A 21,451-nucleotide genomic window follows, 5' to 3' on the forward strand; every position below is an offset into this window, starting at 1 on the left:
CTCTGCTATCTTCCACCTCGTGTATGACCTCGGCCCGGCTGACCAAGAACTGGATCTGGACTCTATTCCTCTGATCCCCGGTTGTGAGTACGCAGCCCTGCATCTGCGCTTCTCCCCCCGCCCCCACGCACTATCTTCCAGCTAGTGCTTCAGCTAGTTATCCTGTGTGCCGCCCTTGGCTGTCTCCAATAAAGATCTGTGGTTTTCTGCTCACTCCTGTCTCGTGGCTGATTTCGGGTCCTCCTAGTGTGCATTACAGCTTGTAGCCAATATTTTGTGCCCATGTGGCTGGACACCACACGGCACGACAAACCCGATCGAACCGTTATACCTAGGATTTCTGTCGGCTAATGTGTCTCTCAGGTTTTGAAAATGGGCCGACAACTCGTGTAGTGTGCCCTGGGCAATACACTAAGGAAACGTAGAAGGGAGGGTCAGTGCAGAGCACCGGAGCTGAGCATTTTTTCATTCAGTGTTATCAACAGAAAGAAAAATGGCCGGAAGAGACGATTCAGACGATAATTAAAATGAGGTCGATAGGTTTAATTTATCGTGCGATTAATTGATTTATCGTTTATCGCGACAGGCCTACGTGTGTAATTTTAAGCACCAAGGATCAGGCAGATCTGGAAAGGACTGAAATAAAACAACAAAAATGTTGTCCAGTTTTAAAGTGAGGCAATAAGGAAAAAGAGGATGTAAACATCTGATGTTAGCTATAAATTAGGTGAAGGATGTTCTACAGTTTGGTCTGAACTTTTATATTTTCATAAATATTTTTTAATTAAATCAATGCTCTGTTTTTTTGTGAAACAAATGCTTGATTTTACAGTAAAAGAACAAAAGATATCACCACTATGAGGACTGTTGGTCAACCAACGTCCTATTTGGTTGGTCAACCAAAATAGACATACATCTCTCAAAAGATAATAAAACAATGTAAGAAGTGTATCAATTGAAAACTGTTTCTAGTTTATTTAGATAGTATTTTTAAAAATGTGGAAAAAGGTCTATATCCTTCTAAATACAGCTGGACCATATCAGTAACAATATATATCAGAATAGATATGTGCTCAATAAGACTGGATAAAACACCTGGTAGGATATTCCATATATTGAATGTTTTATCAGAACTCTGATCCAGAACTGCACAGCACTCTGGGAGATGTAGGCAGAGTAAAGGCTTATCCTGTCAAGCTTCCACAGCCAGTTAAGGTTGGCAGCATCAACTGTTCACTCTTTGGTTACCTAGCAACTCCCTCACTATGTGGTTACCTAGCAACAACTTGTTGAATAACTTGCACAGCAGTAGTTTCAGGTTTTGCTACAGTTGCTCATAAAGAATAAAAAAATAATAGCACGGAGAAAAAGCTGTAGATAAAAGACGAAAGGTCATGCCACCAGTTTGGCAGTATTTCAGATATTTTAAACAAAAACTGACCAATAATGATCTATGGACAATTTAAATAAAGCTGTAGATTTTGTTGAAGAAAAACAGAACCTTGTTTGCGTCTAAATGTTTGAACAGATAAATCCTACAAGACGTTGTTTAAACAAAGATGCATAACTCTGTCTGCTGTCGATAACTGCTTTGAATCGTTTTAGTTTGAAACATAAAACAAATTAACCCTGAAAAACCACAAGGTGAAGCTTGCTGCTGACAAGAAGATAATGCAAATGGGGAAAAAGCACATTAGTTTCAATTAGCTTGGCATTACTGTGGCTGAAGAGTGAATGCATTATTTTAGACCTGCAGATTGACACGATTATTGTTTAACAGCATGCCAGTTTATTCAGCAGTATCTGAATACAAGAATCAATGTAAGTGGGAGAAATAAGAGGTAAAAACTGCTAGCAGGAGCGAGGATGGGGGAAGGGAGCAAAGAGATATAGAGGGAGCAGATGAGGATTTGGGGAAGGATATAAACTGAAACTCGTACCTAAAGAGGTCAATAGAAGGGGGAGTAAATATTGAAGTCCTGCAGACAGGAGGGGAAAAATCCAACTTGGTGGATGTGGAAAGCAAACCATTACAAAATGACCACAATATGTTTTTCTCTCACCCATCAAAAGTCTAAGCTACAATTTTTTTCTGTGCAACTGAAAAATATTTAGGTCATCTTATAAACAGGACTGACATGTTTCGTCCTGTTTATTTTAAAACAGGATAAATAGGCACAGGCTATGACGTTTTGAATTCATAATGGCATAAATTATATATTCTAATCAGAAAGTTGTGTTAACCTAGTTCCGCTAACATGCTGTATCAACATAGTTTTTAGCAGAAGCTATTGCTAAAGCACTATTCCAACATGATATTTAGCATAAGCTACTGCTAAAGCACTATATTCAACCATGTTGATACACACAAAGTCAACTAGACAAATTGTTGACCTAACTTGCAAACCCTTGCAGGTTAGGGTAAGGGTTTGGTTAAACCAGCTATATAATGCCCCAAAACAGCAAGTAGTTCTAAATGCCAGTTCAGTCTTCTGTATTAACTGAGCAGGGTTTCCCCCAGAAAACTTGCTAAGCCCGGTGGTCGGGGCTTCGAGGCGGTCCACTGGCGGTCCACTGGCGGTCCACCGGCGGTCCACTGTGTTTTTGTATTAATAGATGTTAAGTTGACAAGAAATGTAAAAGTATTACTGTGTAATTATTTGTTACTAGAAAAGATCACCAGTGAAATGCGATTTAAACCCACAACTAGTCTAAAAGCAACAAATTTGCACTTCTCTTTAATCCAAATTAAGTCAGTGGCTCCATCAGGCCCCAAGGGCTTCAGGGCCCCATAAACACTAATATTTTAAAACAGACCACAGATTCATAAATGTAACACTTGTTTATTGAGATTATCAATGCTGTTAAATGTTATTCAGTTCTTTTAAGCATACATAAATTAAATGATTTTAAATTGTTTAACATTTAAATACAAGATTTTAAGGAGCTGGCAAGTTTACTTTGTAAAACTTCAAATAACARYATTYATAGTTAGATTGTTTTGTTACCATAGCAACAATCTGATGCTGTGAGTTTAATCTTTGAATTTACAAATACAAATTAGTAAACTGCGATTATAACTTATTGCTTTTTAGGCTGGTCAATTAAACTATGCCATTCTCCCATATTTCACTAACACAGAAGCTGTTAGAGGTGCTGATATTTTTAGCAACAAAAGGGGCCCCTAAATCAAATTCTGCTCAAGGCCTCATACAGCCTTGGACCGGCCCAGTATTCTGCTGCACTACGCAGAGATGCGCAACAAACGGAGATTTAATTCAATGCTGCTGATGTGACTTTAATAGCTGTTCCATGTTGTGTCTGTTGAGTTTAAGAAGCGTCACAGAAACTGTTTTGATTGGTCGAGTTTATGGGACGAGTTTCTCAGATCTCCACACATTAACTCTAAGTAGACAATGCATTTGATATGGTTTAATGCATCGTGTAACTGGAAAAATAATACTAAAAATAATAATAAAATAATATAAAATCAGCATGATGCGTTACAGACCGGAGGGCGCGAAAGCTCCTCACCGGGCTGAACCTGCATGATGAGGTTAGCGCTGCTCCTTATTCACAAACGCTCCGGCCAACCGGGACCATAAACTTTACAGGGAAGACAGACACAGAGCCACACGCTGGGCAGCGCGTTGAGATGTAAACGCCGCATATAATTGTTCGTTCACAAAGATAAATCATTCTCACCACTCCACAACGCGCACCTCTGAATTCGCTACAAGTTATTCCTGCGGTTYACATGGAGCTGCGCAACCAGAGCTAACGCGGCGGGTTTTAAACTCTTACCTAGAGTTCTCCAAAGGATCATAATTCCTCACAGTAGGTTTATGTAAATATCCACACAGGTCAGCCTGCGTCCAGTTTGAGTGAAAGGGGGCGCGCGCGATCCCGCTGAGGTAAAGCAGCAGGCAGCGCGCAGAGGCAGAGCGCAGAAGCGCCAGCTGTGTGATTGGTCCGCGCGCTGTCGGGCTTAAATGCATAAACTATAAACCTATCTTTTAGGAATAAATCTGCTCTGCTAGTGAAATGCTAAGAGCAAAAGAAACGCTTGCAGCCCGGCTTAAAAAAAAACAACAAAAAAAAAAAACGATTCCCCCCCCAGAAACGTAAACAAGCAACGCTTAGCCTGACGGCGGAGCTAGTAAAGCATGGCGGGCCGCCAGGCTTATAATACACTGGGGGAAACCCTGCTGAGAATTCCATCATGTTTGTAGTTCTGACATTCAGCTCAGACCTCTTCTGTAGGCACTGAGTGTTCTGCCATGTTGTAGTTCTAACCTTCAGTCATTGGAGTCCTAAAGAGAAGCTTGGCTCTCTGCCAACTGTCATGTGAGGGACAGACAGAGTTCTATCTGTTTGAAGCAGTCACTTTTTCTGAATAAAACAGTCCGAACAACTGCTTCCCTTTCAGGATCCATAAAAGCGATCCGAAAACCGTTTGAAGCGTATGAGAGAGCCATTTGTTGTCTCCGATACTACCGCGATTCATATGTGTAGCTCACTCACAATAATAGCAGCTATGAGAAAAAGATGGTGTGCGCTGAGCTCCGAAATTTTTCAGAAATGAATGGCTGAGAGCCTGAGTTTACCATATCACATAATTTTGCTCTGAAGCACCTTAACAGAAAACTGTAAGCCCTAGAGAAATTTCGAAACATTTTACCGGAGCAGGAATGTGTATCAATGTATTGACCAACTTTCATACCAATAGAAGGCACATGGGTGAGTCTTTCCAGGCCCAGATTTTTTTTAGCCATGAGAGTAATTTCAAAATTGTTTTGGGGTCAAACATCTGCTCATTTTCTCACTCTAAAAAAGTGGCAGTTGGTGTCAGTTACACCCTGCGTTTCGGCAGTTGGAAATTTCACTAGTTTTTTGCTTTTTACGTCGCCATCGCAACTCTGATTCCCAATAAAAAATAATAGCTCCCTTCCCGGGACTGAGCCACACGTTTTGATACCATTTTTGTGGAGTTTCTCGGGGTACGAGCTGCATTAACGATGACAGAAGAAAAATGAATAACTATAATAATATTAAAGAGACATTCTATTGGGTGTGTAGAACAATAGGTGCCTTCCATGCATCACATTATCATTACATTACTGTTATGGCAGGCCCCAATACAGAGACCGCTTATTGGGTGTAGAACAATTGACCTTATTCCTGGCAGGTTTACTGGGGAAACGATTATGGGCGTTACTTCCGGCGGCTAGCAGAAGTAGCATTATTTCATTGTAATTTGTACGTTTTTTTGCTAATCTATATTCATGATCGAAGTTAAATCTCTCTTTTTGGTTATAATACAATATTTAGTGTAAGGACACTCAGAGGGGACCCRGAAATTCAACCACACACAGGAGTATACGAAAGGAAAAAAGTTTATTTTCACAACTGGTTTCTGCTCAGGGAGAGGTCATCAAAAACAGCACTGAGGAGAGAGGGGAGAAGACTGGTGATGCACAGATAAAGGAGGGGTATCTTAGAAATGTTCAGCTTAACTGACCTGTAGAGCAGTGGACGGGTGGAGCAGAGGAACAGAGGGTCTGATGACAGGGAGATGCAGGAAACCAGTGGAACAGGTTTCTGTGGAAGCAATGAAGATCTCCACGGGGAGATCCAAAATGCAACACCCACGGACTTTGTCGATAATCAGGCAGAGGTCATACACAGGACAGAGACAGAGAGAGCAAACTTAGCTTTGAGGGGCAGGCGGTAATCGGTGGTCGTGAGGCAGAGCTTGGGTCAGGGTCAAGAAATCCAGAATACAAGGGATCTGTGAAGGGCTTGGCAGGAGGGGTAAATCCGTGGTCAGAAGGGAGGTCGAAGAAACACTGAATGCTTGAGTACATACTCCACCCATGGTAGTTTCTGTGACCAAGAAGAGGGATCATGTTCACAGAACATCCGAAGTTTGGTCTCCACTTCCTGGTTGATCCTCTCCGTTTGCCCGTCAGTTTGAGGGTTGAACCCTGATGAGAGACTCGCTGTGATACCCAGGAGACCACAGAATTCCTTCCAGAATCTAGAGACAAACTGGGGTCCCCTGTCAGAAACAATGTCAGAGGGCAGCCCATGCAGGCGAAACACCTCATGGGCCCGAATCCCTCCCAGCTCCTTGGAGGAAGGCAGTTTGCGAAGAGGWATCAGGTGGGACATCTTGGAGAAGCGATCAATGACTGTGAGAAGGACAGAGTGGTTATTGGAACAGGGTAAACCAGTCACAAAATCCATGGATATGTGGGACCATGGGTGGTGTGGAACAGGGAGGGGTCGCAGAAGCCCAGAGGGTGGCCGACGGGATGGTTTAGCCTGACAGCAAACTCTGCAAACCTTGATGAACTCTGTAACATCTTGCAGCATAGTTTCCCACCAGAAACAACTCCTGATCACAGACAGGGTCTTAGTGACTCCTGGATGACAGAAAAGTCTAGACTCATGACAAAATGACAGTACCTCAGGTATTAGCTGCTCCGGAACAAACAGTCGATCTTTAGGATAGTTCTCAGGGATGGGGCTTAGTGGAGGGGCTTCTCTTATTTTCTGCTCCAGCTCTAGCTTGGAAACTGCTAGCAGCACTGATGTGGGGAGCACAAAGTCCGCCTGCTTTACCTCTTGACCCTCCTCCATAGTCTCATGACTATGTGCGTCTGGTTTAGCGTTCTTACTCCCAGGTCTGTAAGACAGTAAAAAATTAAAGCGACTGAAGTACAAGGCCCGCCTGGCTTGCCTGGGGTTGAGTCTCCTAGCTGACTTGAGGTACTGCAGATTTTTGTGATCAGTCCAAACCATGAAAGGTTCCTTAGCTCCCTCAAGCCACTGCCTCCACTCCTCAAGTGCCAGTTTAACTGCCAGTAGTTCACGGTCACCAACATCATAGTTGGTCTCTGCAGAAGACAGTTTTCTGGAAAAGAAGGCACATGGGTGAGTCTTGCCATCAGTGCACCTCTGACTGAGTATGGCTCCCACCCCYGAGTCAGAAGCATCCACTTCAACGATGAATTGGCAGGAAGGGTCCAGTGTGCGGAGGGCAGGAGCTGAGGTGAAAGCCCTCTTAAGGTGCTCGAAGGACTCAGCAGCAGTCTTACCCCAAACACAGAGCTGAAATTGCGGATGAACCAGCGATAAAAGTTTGCAAACCCCAGAAATCTTTGAAGTTGCTTGCTGTCTTGTGGGTGGGGCCAATTCTTGATGGCATCCGTCTTGCTGGGGTCCATGGAAATCCTGTTAGGAGAGATGACGAAACCCAAGAATGAAGTGGACTGTTTGTGAAACTCACACTTTTCTGCCTTGACAAACAGGTTATTCTGCAGCAAGCGGAGAATGACAGAATGGAGAAGAGTAATTGTCCATTACTCTTGTCAATTTAAGGATGCGCTGTGAGATGCTTAAAAAAAATCAAAATGTCATCCAGATAGACATAAACAAAACGACCAACCATGTCCCTGAGGACATCATTGACAAGTGCCTGGAACACAGCAGGAGCRTTGGACAGGCCAAAGGGCATTACAAGGTATTTATAATGACCTGTTGGGATGTTAAAGGCTGTCTTCCACTCATCCCCCTCTTTGATCCGGACCAGATGGTAGGCATTTCTAAGATCAAGCTTAGTAAAAACAGTGGATCCCTGGATCAGATCGAAGGCAGTGTTCATTAGGGGAAGTAGGTAACGGTTTTTGACTGTGATGTCATTTAATACTCTGTAGTCGATACAGGGTCTTAAGGAACCATCTTTTTTGCCCACAAAAAAGATGGAAGCCAGATGGTCACTGACATAATCCCTCATGGCCTTATCCTCTGGGCCAGAGAGAGGGAAAAGACGGCCTCTGGGAGGAAAAGAACCAGGAAGCAAATCGATAGCACAATCATAGGGCCGATGGGGTGGAAGGGCAGTGGCTCGATGCTTGTTAAAGACCTCCCTAAGGTCATGGTAAACAGCAGGTACTTTGGATAAGTCGGGGTGGGTTTCCTGTCCCGAGATAGGGACAGTAGAGGGGGCCGAAGCCACTAAGAGGCAGGTGGAATGGCAAGATGGTGACCAACCCAACACCTCGCTCCTAACCCAGTCAATATGGGGGTTGTGTTTTCTTAACCAAGTGGCCCCCAAAATGACAGGGAGACCAGGGGAATTTATTATCAGGAAGGAAATTGTCATAAAGTGGGGTTGAGGTGGTAAGGAGAGACGCAGAGACCCAGGTTGTGATTAAGATGATGAAGGATTTAATGGTGAAGATGCTCAAACAGTCCAAAATCAGGCGGCACGGCACAGAAGTCAGCACACAGCTAATACCGGTAGCACTGACAACAAAGACTGACAGGTGAGACTAAATACACATGGGGTAATCGAGGGAACGAGACACACCTGGGAGACAATCAACGGGGAAGACGCAAAGACAGGACTCACAGGGAACCAGATCACACAGAAAAAAAACTCCAAAATAAACACAGAAACACGGATCATGACAGTACCCCCTCCTCAAGGGGCAGCTACCAGACGCCCAACAGAAAAGTCCAAAAACAAAACGACCCAACAGGGTGGGTGGAGGGGCGACGGCAGGAGGGCAAGAGTCCAGAAAACAAAACTAATCCACACAGGAACTGAAACACGGGGGGAAAAAAACTTTCCGGGGGCCGACCACGGCACAGGAGGTGGACCTCTCCTGGGAGGTCCGGTGGGCGGCGACGTCGGAAGCGGAGCTTGAGCCGAGGTGGGCGGCAACGCAGGAGGCAGAGCTTGAGCCGCGTTGGGCGGCGATGCAGGAGCAAGAAGCGGAGTCCTGCAGGCGGGTCCGGCGGTCTAACAAATGAGGGAGTCCTTCTGCCACTCAGCAGTACCCCATAACTTGGCCTTCCCCAGAGAAGGTAAATAGCATAGGCTACTTTAGCACGTTCAGTGGAGAAAGATGATGGTTGAAGTTCAAAGACAATCTCACATTGAGTAATGAAAGGACGACATTGACTCTGTTCACCCTTAAACACCTCCGGAGGCGACAGACTGGGCTCATAAATGGGCGGGTGGAGCAGAGGAACAGAGGGTCTGATGACAGGGAGTGGAACCAGTGGAACAGGTTTCTGTGGAAGCAATGAAGATCTCCACGGGGAGATCCAAAATGCAACACCCAGGGACTTTGTCGATAATCAGGCAGAGGTCATACACAGGAGGACAGAGAGAGCAAACTCAGCAGATATGAGACAGATATCTAACTTGAAGAATCCTCCAGTCAATAACCAAAGCTTCAGCAAATTTGATTAGATAACTGTATGTTATCTAATCATCCAAGTAAATTAGCACTTTTGAATTTATCCAGAAAAAATCATTTGGTAGAATCTAAGTGTGCTAAACATTTTCAAATTCAGCAAAAGATTTAACTGAAAAATTATGCCTGCTATTAGCTGATTAGCGGATGTGTGCCAATCAATGATTATGAACTAAAAATATTTTGAAAACACATACTGGTATCTGGTATTATCATTATTCTCACTCTGCAATAAATAATTAAATATTAATATATTCTAAACAGTTTCTACCTATAAGTCTATGGAAAACCAACGTTTCAACTGCACTGTATAATTTGGTTGCTAATGCTTTGAAATAGACTCCAAGTCTGGCCAATATCCTATCTCATTAGCCTATTTAAGAGTGTCCCCCAGACATGAACCTAAAACCCACCAAATCATCAGTCTCTGGAGAGGCCGCTGTAAATTTATGTCTGGAGGCTTTAGTAACCAAATCTACTCATATAAACTCATAGTGAAAATCTCCCCAAACCTTTCACCCTTGGCTGTGAAAATTAAAGCGGGATTTGCTGATCTGGCTCAAGAACTGAATCCTTGTGATGTTCAGTCTGATCATCCTGTGGGATGAAGGCCCTCAGATTTCTTTTCACTGGAACAAAAAAAGTGTCTGGCACTCTTGCCGAAGGGCTGCAGGAATGTTTTGTTCGTAAGTGAGAAATCTGAATTTTGTCTCTTGCAGGCTCTTGTCCACATGGAACAGTTTTGTCTTTTTAACTATGAAACAGTGGTGGCTTATAGTAAAGCCCACTGTGATGATAACTATGTATACAAAGAGATTGTTTTCTTCACCCAGGGAAGAAAACAATCTAACAATCTAATACCAAATACCAAGGATTTGGTATTTTAAAATACCAAAATCCTTGATATTTTAAAATACCAAGGATTTCAAAATCCTGGGTATATGTACACATTAGTCAATACTGTGAATAAAAAAATTACATTTACCCAATGCAAACATGTCTGTACATGTACACACAAGAAAAATACATAAAAATAAAATCTGGGAGAATCTTATTTTATGAAAAATTCAAGAAGAATTTGGTTTGTCTTTCTAGATGCAAAACATGAAAAGCCAGTTTGAGCTATTTATTTAAAAAACACAACATTTTAATCTTTTCTAAAAGAAGAATAGTCAGGAATATATATATATATTTTTACCATTCTTCATATATTTTCACTCATAAAACTTCAGAGGATTACCAAAAGCAAGTACATTACTTTGCCTACTTTATAGGTCCTCGTTGTTGCCAGATTGGGCGTGCTTCCACCCAATTGGGCTTCTTCTGAACATGTGCTGGAAAAATCAGCTTTGGGTGGATTGTTAAAATTTGGGCTGCTTTTCACAACATTTAGTGGGTTTATAAAGTATTTATAAGCACTTTGTATTGCCTTGTTGCTGAAAATGTGCTATATAAATAAAATTACCTTTACCTTTATAGGGAGATGTTATTGAATTAGTTGTCAGTGTGTGGCAGAAAAGGATCAAAAATGAACATTTGAATCAAATTATTCTTGCACTCATTTTATTTTTTCATTTATTTGGATATGTCTAGAATGACATCATCAATAATTAATAGTCATTGCTTAATCAAGCGTCACTATGTAATAGTGTTGTAAAACAGAAATCTTAGTGCTACTTCATCACTTAAAAAAACATAGTGGTATAAAAACACAAGCTTTGTGTTCAAAAAGTCAAGTTCCTTAAAGTCCCAACAGGAACTAGTGAATATAACAAAGGTCAACCAAAAACATTCTGAATTGAGAATTACAAAGTATATCACTTGTCACATATAGATGAGGACGTTGACCTTTAGGACATACAAGATTTTATATATATATTCTATACCTGGTGCTACTAACCCATGTTTCAATAGAGGTTTAGATTTTGGCTGTTGTGTGTTTTTTGGAGTTGGGTGGATTTTATGTTGTGTTTTGGCTGGAAACTGTCAGATTTGGCAACCCTGAAGTCCACACAGAGGTCGAGTAAATCTGGAAGCTTCTTGTTCATCACAAACTCTGACATGTTAAATAAATTTTCCAAAAACAGGAAATGTGGACCATGTGCTTGAATCACCTTTAAAGTCTTTGCTTAAAGTTAATTTAGACTTTGTCACTACTGCTGTCCTGGTGGCTAAAAACTTTTTTAATTAAGGCAAGAGGAGAAAATGCATTACCAAAAAGGTTAATTTATGTAAAATTAGGTTTGCTGTGGATTAGTTTGTACAAGCATCAACAATCTTTTTTCAGTACAGTAAGGCTTTTTGGGTTTTGCTCCTTTGAACATTTTGAACTTTTAGTTAAGTAGTAAAGCATCATAAACCTCAAATCAGTTTTTTCTTTAGAAGTTGTCACAATGTTGTCCTTTAAAATGCACTCAAACACAAGCTATAATTTTGTAGCATTGCGATGTTTTGCTTTAATCTTTATTCCCCAACTGGTCATTACCCATAACCTTTACTAGATTATAAGTGGTCATCTCTGCTGAGGGAGCTTCCTGTTGGACTTTTGCGCCACCTTAAGTCTCAGACATAAAACAGTCCAGCTGTGTGTGTGAGTGTGTTGTGAGATTTAAACTGGCCTGACCGTTAGTTCAGCGCTCTCCCAACTGCTAAGTGTGTACAGCTGAGTGACGAAGACTCTTAAATCACCTTCTTGAGGATGAGGATGAGGAGGAGAAGTAAGAGCGGCCCCAGCTGTGGAGCGATCTCTTTTGGACCAGGACCTCACCCCAACAGCCTGCAGCCGTTATTGTTTCCACATGTGTGGATGAGATAAAACTAAACACATGTGGAGGGGCAGCACTGATTATCCCATAAGGATGTGAGTGGAAACCAAAGATGCTGAAGCTGAATAAGCATCTTAGGTGTTTACAGTAGTGTTGAAGGAACACTTGGGTCCCAAATAGATGATGCTTGTCTAATCTGTTGGTATGTCTCCTCATTCAGTAATACTCTGCCAAAGTGATCAGCCAAGTAGGGATAAAATAGTGCTACTCAAGAACTCAAACTTCAGTTCCCAAAAGTCAACAATTCTTTTCTTTTTTCTAGAAAATTTCTAGTTTAGTTTTCCTCTTGTGTTTAATCGGAACAGAATCCTGTCCTCACATGACCACAGCTTACTGATTCGATCTCTTTTTATCGGTGACCCTCCTGGCCTCTCACACACACACGACTCATCCAACTATTAACTAACGGTAGGATCGTTGTTCTTTCTAGAAAAGCCACGGCCTGGGCATCCAGCTGACAAAGATGTGGTAACACTTACAACCAAACTGTTGACTCTCCCAACAGTCTCCGTGCAGTAGTTTTAGTGATAATGGCAAAGCTTCCCGCTTATCATCCTCATTCTTCTTCTTCTTCTAACTGAGCTGTGGAATTATTACCCTGTTATCAGCCTGCAAACATCAAGTGTAGTTTAACTGTCTGGTTTTTTTCTTGTCTTGGTTGTCCTTTAAAGCAGAAACAATGACATTAAGAGATCTGAGTTGCTCCCCATTTATCTTAAAGTCTTTCAGCTACTTTTAAGAAGATAACATATCTCCTTTTAGACAGTTGTATTTAGACAGTTTCCATGCCATCTGTTCCACATTTATTCAGAAATAGTTCCCAGGCCAAAGCTATTAAATACAAACAAAGCAGCTTTGACACAATAAAATTCACACAGTGGTTTCCAAGATGATAGAAAAACACTCAAGCTGCCACTGCTATCTCATTGAGCAGCTCAATGCATTTATTTCGGACGTTTTTAATATGGTTTTGTGGAAAATCAAAAAATACTACGTGTCTGTCTATCCTGCTTTCTTTCACGCATTCCCTTATTATTCTGAGCTCATATTGCAAAGACAAGTCTGTCATATACTGTTTAAGTTTTTTAGTTCCTAAATTTGTTAATAATCTTGATTTGTTTTAAGGCTGTTTAAAAGCAATCTTAGTGTCAGAATGTCTAAAATTCTGGAGTATAGAGTGTGATTATTTCCATGTCTTAAAATTTAGTAAAAAAGGAAACTAAGGCAATTTTCATACACAGCAGGTCATAATGCTCAATTCAGACTTTTTGCTGAAATTTGATTTTTGTGTTGTTTTCTTTTACTTCTGCATGGGGTTGTTCCTACTGCTAATTAAACCTGACCAGAATGAGACTTCCGTGTGAACAGTTTACCGTCATGCGATTAACTAAAGCTTCACAATCACAATATTGTATTTCTGTGACATACAAAAAAACCACATTTACAAGCGTTGATAGGCCCCTCCTCCATCCGCATCAGCAGCATGTCTGAATTTTGCCTCATCCGGCTTCATTTTCTTTGCTGCTGCTCTGCATCACTGATTTTCCCTCCAAATATCATGTTCTAGCATAGCGGTTCTCAACGTGGGCGGTACCGCCCCTCCAGGGGGTGTTCAGAGGATGGCAGGGGGCACTGGCGGACATTTTTACAAAAGGGGGCGCTGGGATGCCTTTGGGGGGCGTTTGGTCGAAGGTAAACTTTACACCTTAAATACACAACAATGCCAATTTACACTTTGAGCAACTTGGTAAAACTGTCTTGTGTAACATTAAACCATGCTTGGCTGCAACTGTATCGATGACAGCTCTTCTCTTCAGTGTTTGTTAGATTCTGTTAGCTTCTTGGCGCAGCTCCGTTCTCCTGCTACTGGTAGCTAAAATCACGACACCCTCAYTGTGTATCCCTCTGAAAAATGAACCCATTTAAATAAAGAAATCAAGAAATCCCTCCATGGGTGATACCACGATAGAGAGCGTTCATTTTATAGAGTTAACACCGGTGCTGTAAGTGGTCTGGTATGAAACGGGAGTGATAGAACAACACAGCACTTTTAAATTTCAATAATCAGAATGTAGAAATTGTTTCTGTTGTTTTAAAAGGTTTATGTCAGTCTGCCTTTTCCCCATCGATACACTTCCCGACCGCCCTGCACCTTAGGGGCTGAAAAAAAAAGACGTTCACATTGCGCAAAACTCTGAAACAGAAGAAGCGGGACATAAAACGGAGCGACGAACTAGATGTGAATTATGGCATAAAAACAGAATCAGACGCTGAACAGTGAAAAAATCTACACATGATGTATTTCACATCATGTGTTGATTAGGCGGCGCAGCAGGTGATGAGATTACTAATGGTGAGCGTCAATAAACGATAAAATAAATCTAGCAACAGGAAAGAARCTAAAGTGGACATAGCAATAAGCCAAGAGAGGATAAAAYTAATCAAATGAAACTAAATGGAAATGAATGAAGAACAAAATGCAAGAATAAACTAAGAAACTAAAGTAAATACAGAGGAATAAACTGGTATGGCAAGACCTTTCGAGCAATAATTAATACAGAGGACTTTATGGCAAGAATAAACAGACAATATTTTCAGCTAAAAGGTAAAATAATATTGTTGAAGTGCCATGGGTTTAAGACCATACCTAGTACTGAGAATAAATATATCATACAGACCATAACAGTAAATAATATATCTTATTTATGTTTTTAATTCGATTTGATATATTTATTTCTTCAATATCATTTTTCATGTCAGTGTTAATGTCATGAAGCTGATGACTGCATGACGCTTTCAATTTGGCTGATTAGGATTTGTTTAAGAACCAGATTTGTTCTTTGTAATTTCTGTCCAGTAAAACTATTAATCTATAAATCAGTAGACAGGTCTATATAAAGATATAATCCATGTTTCTGTCTCATATTGCATGGCATTAAAAGGACCTGGAACTTTTGTTTTTCCACTGAAAGCTCTGGTTTGCACATTAAATGCCATGTGGGTGAAGTTTTATGGATGATACTCTGATGTCCCATTCTCCTGAAGGCAGCACAGAGCTGCACCACCAGAAACTGACAAACACTGAAGAGAAGAAGAGCTATGAGTAATGTAGTTACAGTTCTATCCATGTTTTAATGTTGCAGAGCTCAGTCGTTTTGCAAATAGTTCAAAGTTTAAACTGGCATTGCTGTACATATTTTATCTGGTCATTTTGTGCAAGATTTAACAACTAGAAAATGGCACAAAATAAGGATATTTCTTTCCACTCTGATTGGCTGATGCAAGGCCTACCGATTTTAACTTGAATGTTCATTGCATTTTTTGTAGACACCTGTGAAAATAATTTCTATTCCCATGACTTTTTTGTTTTCTGGGAAATTATTTTTGATGATAAATACAGAAACAAGCCTAAAAATCAAAACATCTACAATAGTGATAGTAATATTGATGATAAAATAATGGTCAGTGCAAAGTAGCCTGCAAATTCTTTGGTGGGGGGCGGTGATAAAGGCCAGGGGGGCGCTGGCCCAAAAAAGGTTGAGAAACACTGTTCTAGCAGAAGATGTCACTTTGCTAGACGTTTCTATAAATGAACTCCAGGTGCAAAAAAAAAGAAGAAAAAAAAGAAGTGCCAAAATCCCTTGAAATAAGCTGGTATTCATACAGCCAACCCCTTCCTTCTTGCTAGGAAGGAAGGGGTCTCTCTCTTTCTCCTCACATCAACATGTTCACTGGATGACGGCCGAGGCTTTGGGATTTATGCAACATCTCCAGTGATTTATGGGGAGGGCGGCAGTTTACAGGCTCTACAGATGTGTAGGATGTTTCATACAGAGTTTTGCTTCAAATAAAAGCTTTTTTTTTTTTGACAAGTCATTCATTCTTGAAGGATTAAATCACAACCAGAGATGGTTTGTAGGAGGATGAAAAGCAGGAACCAACGGATGCTTTGTCGTTTATAAATAGAAATATTTTTATTTTTATTTGAAACCCTGTTTTCTTTTTATTTAGGTCAGCTGTATAAAAAGGCAGCACTTGCAGATGAGGACTAGGACCGCTGAAAAGAAAAAAAAAATCTGACTTTTTATTTCTCAGAATTTTTACTTTAACCTCAGAATTCTGACTTTAATCTTCTGAGATTTAATCTTCTGAGATTAAAGTCAGAATTCTGAGATTAAACTAATTTTTTTTCAGTGGTCCTAGTCCTCTTTGTTAACCTCTGGTTCAATGGAGTGATGTTCCCAATTTGCCAAGTGAACTGCCAAGTTTTTTGTGAACTGCCATGATACAAAGTGAGCAGGTCAAGATAAAAGCACACCACACCAAACCACAACTGGCTGGAAGTTATGATGACAATGCAGGAGTTTAAAAACCTGCCTGCTTCTCTTTAATAAATATTCTAAAAACATTTCTAACAGGGATTTACACCACAGTGGCGAGCAAATTACATACATGTTTGCGATGCGACAAGTGAGCATGGTACCAAACGTAAGCACTTTAGTTATTTTGTATTGTCTTGTGCTTTGGCTAGTTTAAGGTGTGTCTCATATGGAAGTAAATATGTGCCATCAGAATTTGAATAAAAAATGCATCTGAAACTTGAATGTTGTATATTTGTTCAATTTCAACTTGTTCAATTTCAAAATTAATTCAGAATACAATTTCGACCTAAAAAAAAATTCAGTGTCATTATTTGTACACGTTTGCAATTTTCATTTGTTAAAAAATTCACATTCCTATTTCAAAGTGATGAAAATTTCAATATATATATTTTTCAGTGTTAAAAACATTCAGCATATAAAAAAATTCAACTTTTAAAAATTCAAATGCAATTTTTTAAGTGTCCTAAAAATTCAACTTGCTCAAATTCGCTGTCTCAAATTCAACATCTAAAAATTCGCTGTACAAAAATGGCAAGGTTACTTCAGGTCACAGACATTAGCAATCGTTGTCAGATTTCAACACCCAGCATCTCCTGGAAAATTACGACTTTACTAAGACTGCCTATCTCAGTCTCACCTAAGACACATACAAACAACCCAGAAAGTCGCTACCCATCAGTTATCTTTAAAGATACTAGACTTGGCGCAAGTGATATTCCTTTTTTAAATAAAACGGGAAAATTGGGCGTAGGACAGCCAAGAGAAGGGGGTGGAGGTCTAGCGGGTAGCGAGAACTAATATGCCAGCATTACATGGCGTAAGATTAACAACGGCCCAAACCCGTGTTTTAAATCAAGCTTTAATATCATGTATCAAAGTTCATGCGCAAAATAAAATGTACTACAGAAATATGAAAGCATAGACTCACCGTTGGGTTTGCGTTCGCCTCCGTGGTCGCTAGCCTCGGTGATGCTGGTATTTCTTCAATATGACGCTTGGGTCATGTGATTGGCTGGGTGTTACCGGTCGATGAGGAAAACAGCAGATCCTCACACCCTTAGCATAAATATAGCTGTGGACAAGATCACTGATGCCTATTGTTCTTGCAAGGCTGTTGTAGTTTACTTTCATATTATGTTCTGCAGGTTAAGTGTCGCATATGTTTAACTAAACTGTCTTATTTAAATAAATCCACCTTTTCAATACTGAGGCATTATGAGGCCAGCCATGAGAATGAAGTCCCAGATACACCTAGATAAACTCAGACATACAACCATTCTACAAATTACTCAGATGCTTTTTATAAATTATTTCATATACAGTGGACCCTCGCTGTAACGCAACTCACTTTTCACGGTATCGCTGCTTCGCAGATTTTTTTTGCAGTTTTTTTTCCAAAGTGCTCTTCGTCCTAATTGACCATATGATGGGTAAAAACATTTTCCGCGCTACATGAGTGCCAATAACGTTACGGTGTTTAATACAAATTGGCCACTCAGGAGATGGAAACTGAAACTTTCAATGCCTGCTGGAAAAAAAAAACTGTGGCCAGAGGCAGCAGAACCCGACCGGAGGCTCGTTTGATGAGATCCATCGCTCTGCCGTAGATACAGCTGTGAATCTGGCGGGGCATCTTGGAGGAAACCCTGTAATGCCATGACACCGGATCACATTAATGCCCGATTGATGCACACGCACATCCGCTGACCTGAAAACAGGTTTTGTTCTTTGGTTTCAATGTAGAGTATTTATTTATGCTGTGTAATAACTGTAAAAAATAAATGTAACTACTTCACGGATTTCGCCTCACGGGTTATTTTCGGAACGCAACCCCTAAGAAAAACAAGGGTTTGCTGTAAATGTAGAGTTTACTTAATTTTTTTCTACAGCAGAAGTTTTGTCAAAAAAGCATAACAGGCTTAATTTCAAAAGGTTGTACAAACTTTTTTTAAATAAAAATGTGTGGGAAAAAACAGTCCATGCATCCTCATTCCAAACACATTCACTTAAATTTTCACTTTATGATACATGTTCACATTCTTTATTGACTGTATATCAAATATATTTTAAATGTAACTGAAGATATGACATAATACAACATATACTATTCAATAAAATACAAAGACTTAAATCTTATTGTACAGACTTGATCAAATCACTACGTTGCCTGTAGGAATTTTTAATGTCCAGCAGGTGTCAGTATTGAGTGACACAGTATCGACACAGTATCAATACAGGGTTGCTATGAGTCGAAACGCCTCATGACTCCTCATTTACCCATCACTATGTGTATGTGATCCTTTTGTCTGTGAAATGTTTGTTACCTTTTGGGTGTGTCCTGTTAGCGGCCATCTTGGAACCTACTAACGAGGAGGCCCGCCTCAAACCCAGCTCTTATATAGAAGGAGCCATGTGTGCCTGGAGTTTGATTAGCTGGGCAGTTAATTGAGAAGGCGGGGACAACAGTATATAAAGAGACTGCTGGCTGAGCCTTGGGAAAAACTGAAAGCTGAGACTGAAGCAAAGAGACTGAAAGCTAGGAAACTGATGGAAAAGATGCCATTTTGTCTTATCTGTGAACTATGCTGTGCTGAAGGAGGCCTAATAAACCACCTTTGTTTATGCTACAGCCAGATTTGCTGAGTTTTCCTTCCACACCACACCTCTCAGTGTAACATTCATTATGTTTAAAAAAAATAACCCTATTCAAGCACTGAAATCTTATATTACATGAAGAAAAATAGATATTTATTTTTCTAAATATTTCTCAATGCTTATTTAAATTTTGTATCTAATTATAAATATAAACTACTTACATGATGTTTGCTTTATTTGTTCAAGCATTTCCACTATATTATATGCTGTGTTTTGAAAAGTGAACGTGTTTTTATTTAGTTCTGCTGCAGCTCAATCTGACCTCCTTTCTTTGTGCCTCAAACGTCTCCCTTCCTCCCTGGACTCATGCATATTCATCCCTCTTGCTCTCTGCACATGTGCTAACGCAGTTAAAATGTCTGTGATTAACTCCTCCTGACCGGATCAGCAGAGGAATGTCTCACTTAGCTCATTATACCTTATTTTCCGCACTATAAAGCGCACCGGATTATAAGGCGCACCTTAAATGAATGGCCTATTTTAAAACTTTTTTCATATATAAGGCTAATTATAAGGTATTATAAGGCACATAGAATAGACGCTTCAGTTTGCCAATTTGTTCCGTACTCTAATTTTACACATCCACATTTGTAAAGAAGTGGTCCCCAAGTGCTTTATATTGTAGGCTACCCCAGTCATTGTTTCACTCACGGTGTTGGTGTTGCGATATTGTGCCCAACTGCTTTCTGGGTAACACAGACCAACCGACATAATATGTCACTGCAGTCTCTCTCTCTCTTCCCCCTCCCCTCCGCCCCCCCTGGCTTTAAATGTATTATCAAACTTTATTAACAAAACAGCGTTCTGACAACTATCCCAGCATGCACCACGCACTTCTTCTTCTACGGCCGAAAATGAAGTCGGCGGCTGCTTACCGTAATTGTTGACCTGTTGTGGCTCAATATTGGTTCATATATAAGGCACACCGGATTATAAGGCGCACTGTCGGCTTTTGAGGAAATAGAAGGTTTTTAGATGCGCCTTATAGTGCGGAAAATACGGTAATTATTTTATGCAGTTTTGAGCAGATTCAACTGTTTAATGATTTATTTCCATGTGTGGGATCCTCACTTTGTTTTTACATATGCATATATGTAAAATTCCACAATAAAACTATTTGCTACACCAGTATTGTGTAATATACGCATTTTGAAATATTTAATATATTGATACAGAATTATCTTATTTGAAACATTTGTAATGAAACATTGGGGCCAATCCTAGGATCTTGGGTTACTCTTAGACGGAGATGCGCTATGTTTTAAAATTTCTAAGTATCACAATATTCTTTGAAATAAAAAAATAAGAAAGATAAATGGTTTTCAACCAGAAAGCCGAGGAGGGTCCTAATATATGGAAACCCCGGATGCTCTGGACTTTGAGTGATGTATCTCAGGGGTTACACAGGATAAAAAGTGGGATTGTCGACAGCTATTGACACCTAGTTCTGCCGTGTGCATGGAGATTGAGGGCTTTCGGCAAGAGGTTTTTGTCAGTGGAAAATGGTAGAGCACTGCCAAAAATGGTCAAAAACGCTGTGTGTTCGTGTTCCCCTATCATCCTCCTCCCCTTGTGCCTAGCAGAAGTTTTCGTATTTAAATGAAGTTGCTGAGAGCCATGCAAATGCATATCAACTGTTGAGCACCGCCTTTTGACTCTCATTCCTGTTGTAGCTAATCCATTTTACCTTCTGTTCACCATGAAGAAGTATGTTTGGAGAAAGAATATTAAAACATTAATCTAACTTATCCATTAAAATATAAGGAATTATTTAGAACAGACATGTTGCTACACACACACATGATACAACACTTTTTTTGACCATCCAGCCAGAATTAACTGGAATAGTTGTGTAAATTAAAGACAAAATGCAATTACTTGTAAGTTTTAGACCTATGCAGGCATACAGCCATGGATAAAATATCACTATCGTTTTCTTCAGGTTTATTGTTAATTCTACAATTAATAATTCATAACAATTTGATTAGAGAACTGATATCTAGCCATTTTACAATAGGATGTCAAATGACATGTTTTATTATCTCACAATGGGGGAAACTCAGATGCAACAGCAAAATGAGAAACAATCGAAGCATAAATATATATTACATGTGTGTTAGGAGCACTGAAAACTTAGTTTTGGTTGAATTGATGATATAAAAGAAGAATATGCATGAATACATACAATAGACTTTTGCGAAACGTGATCTTACTTTGACATTCCTCTTATCTGAAGATTTATCTTGTGATGGGAGGAATTGCACAACTTAATCAAAAAAAAAAAAAAACATGTTCCAGAGTGGTTCATTGTACATAA

At 40.1% G+C, this 21,451-nt stretch overlaps 1 protein-coding gene across 5 annotated transcripts in view; it reads left to right on the forward strand.

Moving 5' to 3' along the window:
* The window catches only part of dbn1 (drebrin 1), a 182,276-nt gene that overhangs the window by 25,145 nt on the left and 135,680 nt on the right, over positions 1–21,451 (forward strand). The window lies entirely within an intron of this gene.

Source organism: Poecilia reticulata, linkage group LG14 (assembly GCF_000633615.1).
Source record: "Poecilia reticulata strain Guanapo linkage group LG14, Guppy_female_1.0+MT, whole genome shotgun sequence".
NCBI classification, from domain to species: Eukaryota; Metazoa; Chordata; class Actinopteri; order Cyprinodontiformes; family Poeciliidae; genus Poecilia; species Poecilia reticulata.